Consider the following 4,750-nt stretch of genomic DNA (forward strand, 5'->3'; position numbering starts at 1 on the left):
GAGCTTTGTATATTACACATTACAGTCTACTGAATAAATAGGAAGATAGAGAAGAAACACATCTTAAAACATGGTATTTAAAACTTGGGTGGGACCTATGGAGCATAACTCATAAGACTGAAACAATTTCAAAATATCGTAAGTGTAAAAGAAACAGGATACAAAAAGTGAGCATTCTGAAATGGTTACAGAGAATAAGACTGGAGAAGGTACTGAAGGGGAATAAGAAAAATTAAAGCAATTGGTAAGGGACAATTGAGAGGAAAGGATGAATCGTAAGTATGACAGAATACCAAACTAGTTTTTTAAACAAAGTTTGTGCCTCACTCTATAATCATAATAGGGGGTAAAATTCACAGTAATAGCTGTCTTTTTTTACCTGCTGATGAAAATTCATATCCCAAATGTACAATCGGCAAAGTTTACTGTGATAAAAAAATCACTTATGATGATAAATTATTAACTAATAGTCATTATAGCTCAGTTATTATAAGTAATAATTGAGTATTTACAACTCGGCTGATAATAACAAAAATAGCAATAAGAACAGCAGCTGACACTCATTGAGAGCTTGCAATTTGTCAGTCACTGTTCAGAGAATTTAACATGTATTGAGTTAACCCTTACAACAGTCCCTACTTGTTATCTCCATTTTACAGAAAGAAACTGAAACACTCTTACAGAAACAACAGAGCTAGGAAGTGGCAGAATAGGTGGTCTGCTTCAAGAGCTTGTTCTCTAACTACCACACTGAACTCTGATTATTTTTTTATTCCACCTTTTAGTTTCATCTTCCAGATGACATACATCTCAAAAATACCAAAAGGGCACAAAGAAAAGGAGAAATGTGATAAAGTAGCACATCACTTACCATTGGGGAAAGCCAATACACTGATGATAAGAAAGAAGAAAATAACAGAGAGGATACCCCTCCAGATGTTGTCTTCTGGGACTGAGTCATCCCTGAAAACAGAAAAAGAACACTGAATATTGATTTTCAGAGCTAAACCCAGCAGTCAGAGTTCCACGTTATAAAAACTAGGGGATTGCTAATTTATTCTGCTGAGAAAGTCATTACGCACACTACTTACTATCATTATCATTTTCTAAAATAATACGATCTCATAATAAAGTGCAGTTCTTACAAGAAAAGCAATTGTCAACTTTACACATCAACACACATTCTAGTCAGAAAAACATTTGAGAATCACTTTTCTTTTTTTAAAAAAATATACCCAGGATGTCAAAAGGTAAGGTTTGGATAAATGCCTTTTAGTTTCAAGAATAACTAAAGATGACCTTCATGATACGGTCTCTGGCAAAGAATTTTTTCAGGAATCATAAGATTATAAGAAGAGCATAATGTAATGAGATTATATAATCAATTCTTAAAAGTGGGCAGTTGGCTATCTAAGGGATGAATAAAAGAGGGGAATGTGGAGTAAAAAGAAAGTATTAGTAAAGAAAAAAATTTTTAAAGAAAAACCAAGAGAAAACAAAATACAAGATTTAAAATTAGACCAGAAGCCTAAAAACTATAAAGAACAGAGATGAGCTTCCTTTCTGTCATTCCTGGTCATTTGTAATTTATTACTGTATTACTCTCCTCCATAGCTCCAGTAACTGAAAAGATTCCATTTGTTGGTTTATATGTTGTCTGTCTTCCCTATAGAATGTAAACTTCTGGGCAGAGAATTATGCACTACATCATTGCAGCCTGGCACATAGTAGGCCCTAAGTAGATCTGTGGACTAATTATGGATTAGGGAGAAAATTTGTTGTTTAAAACCAAGTAAAATTTCCCAAATGGAAAATTTCTTAACATTGATGATGGAGAAGAATTAGGTTTTGACAGTTAACATAAACAGGAGGAGGCGGCACAGGAGGGGGAGGAGGAGGAGGGGAGTAGTCTAGTAACATATCTGGGCTCAAGAAAAGCAAACAAATGAGGGAAAACAAATATGAGGTTTCTGTTTTCTAAATTCTGTTTTTAGTAATATTTTCTAAACTGGTAAGTACTGAGACGTTTCAGAAAGAGAAGTTCAGCATTTCACTTTAAAAATACGTAGGATGTGTAGACAGAAAATAAGAGATGAAACAGAATGGAAGGAGATATTTTAGAGATGAGACTAGTAACAATATTAATTTAAAAATGAATACGAAAAGTTGAGTTTACCTGAGGAAGGAACTTGCAAAAGACAAATATTAAATTAAGGTTAATCATTACTAAAGGAAAAGAAAGATGTTTTAAAAATCTTAGAAAACCAAGTTAGCATAGAAAAAAATCTCTGAGCATCAGAATACATGAAGAGGCGTGGAATGAAACGATAACGAATTACTTAATTAAGGACTAGGTCCTGAGATATTGTTTTAAAAACAGAAATTAATTTAGACATCAACTTCTGTTTAGACTAAGTTTCTGCAACCAATTAAATAATTTCCAGACTTATGACAGAATTGAACATAAGGTTCTAAAATAAGACATCATACAGATCATAAATGTTTCTTAGATCTTCACTAGATCAGCACTAAGACTGATGCTAGACAAACAATGCATGGCTGTTAACTTTATACAGATTTGATTACAAAGCCAAACTACAGAGTCAGACTTCCTCTTGCAGCAATTTTAATGGACATTCTAACCAATTAACAACTACACTAACAACTGCCCAGCAGTTATAAACATAGCCCTAAGAATGCCAGCCTGATAAAAATACCAGCCAGATAATTACTACGGTACTTGTGATGCCTTTTGGCTTAGGAAAGGAATCCCCAAATCCAATTTCAAGGAACAACAGCTTTTACTAAAGAATGGCTATACAAGACAGTGGTAGGACACAATGTCCTCATTCAGACCAAGATCACACTACTGATATTGGTAACGATGATGACAATAATAATAGCTCTTCTTTATCAAGTATCTACTGTGTACCAGGCACTGCATCAGGCAGTTTATAAACATTATCTTTAATTGTCACAATGCATTTATTTGCAAAATAGGGTACAAATGTGGTAACAAAGCCTCTGAAAGGTTATATAACTTGCCCAAGGTTGTGTAAGTAAGAAGTTGAAAAGTCAGCATTCAAAATCAGGTCTGATTGGCTCTGAAGATGATGATCTTCATGCCAAGCTGCCTCCTGAAAAAATTATGTCATCCTAAATCAATGTGGCTCATCTTAGATGCACAGGGGTGGTACCAGAGTTTGATAGGGCACACAATTTGTAAGTTACAAAATAAAAGCAAGGTTGAAATGAACTGTTGCCTGGGAAAAGAAGGTTTATCCACAATTCATACTTTATAACAAAATATATTCTGGATGATTAAAAAAATAAAAGTAAAAACACAGAACCCAAAACACTTCTAAAAGAAAAGATTGGGAGAATTAAAAACCAAAACCAAAACACAACATTCTCAGAGTAGGGAAGACCTTTCTAAAGTACGACACAAAACTCAGAAGTCATACAGGGAAAAAATGAATAAATTTGCACAGCAAAGAAATCGGTCAAGAAAAAGTGATAAACTTGGAAAAATTATTTGCAACTCAGATCAAGGCAAAGTGTTAATTTCCCTAACACACAAAGCACCCCCCACTCCCCAATCAATTAACAGAAAGAACAACAAATGGGCAAAGAAAAACAAATAGAAAAATGGGCAAAAGATAGGAAGACACACTTCAGAGTGGGAAATCCAATGGCTCTCAAACAAGTGATGAGATGCTCAACCTTGCTCATGGTAAGAGATGGACAAATTAACCCTGAGAGACCGTTTTCTATCTACCTTATAAACAAAGTAAGAATTTAATGCCTGAGCTGGTAAGGATATGAAGAAACAGGTAAACAGGCGCTCACACATTGTTAGTGGCAGTATAAATTAAACCACCTTCATGAAGGGCCATTTGGCAACATATTAAATTTACAATCGTGTATACCCTCTAGCTCCACAATTCCATGTATGGGAATTTATCCCACAGCCATACCCCAAGTTGTGCGAAAATGACAATATGTACGAGGTTGTTCACTGGGGCATTATATATATTAGCCCAAGATTAGAAACAAGCTAAATGTCGACCAAAAGGGGACTGATTAAATAAATTATGGTCCCTAGTCAAGGAATACGAGGGAGCCATAAAAATAAGTTTATGAATTAACTGATACAGAATAATTTAAGAGATATCACGAAGTAAAGAAAGCAAGTTATAGAACAGTGGAGATAGTAAAGAATTGTTTGTGCAAAATAGGGGGCATAGGGCCGGCCGAGTGGCTCGTTGGTTAAGAGTTGGCTTGGGAGCGCAAGCTCTGAGCAGCAGGGCCGCTGGTTTGGATCCCACATTTGGGCCAGTCACGCTTCACCCTCTACAGCTAAGATGGTGAACAACAGCTCAACCTGGAGCTGGGCTGCCATAAGCCAGCGTGAGCTGCCATGAGCCGCCGTGAGCAGCCGTCCAATGGCCGGTGACCAATCTGCCTCAGCCGGGAAGAGCGCAATGACCAGTGAAGTGACGCCCTCCACAACTAGACTGAAGAACAAAAGGACAGCAACTTGTCTGTTCCCCTTACCCAATTCCCGAACACTGTCCTCTCCCTCAATTCCCCAATAAAATCTTTAAAAAAAAGGGGGGGGCCATGTACAAGGTATGATCAACAAATATGGTGAATGTTTTTTTTTTTTTAATTGGGGAATTGGGGGGATGGGAACAGTGCTGGGGAGTTGGGGGAAGGGGAACAGACAAGTTGCTGTCGTTTTGTTCTT

The sequence above is a fragment of the Hipposideros armiger genome, unplaced genomic scaffold, assembly GCF_001890085.2.
Source record: "Hipposideros armiger isolate ML-2016 unplaced genomic scaffold, ASM189008v1 scaffold_896, whole genome shotgun sequence".
Lineage (NCBI taxonomy): Eukaryota > Metazoa > Chordata > Mammalia > Chiroptera > Hipposideridae > Hipposideros > Hipposideros armiger.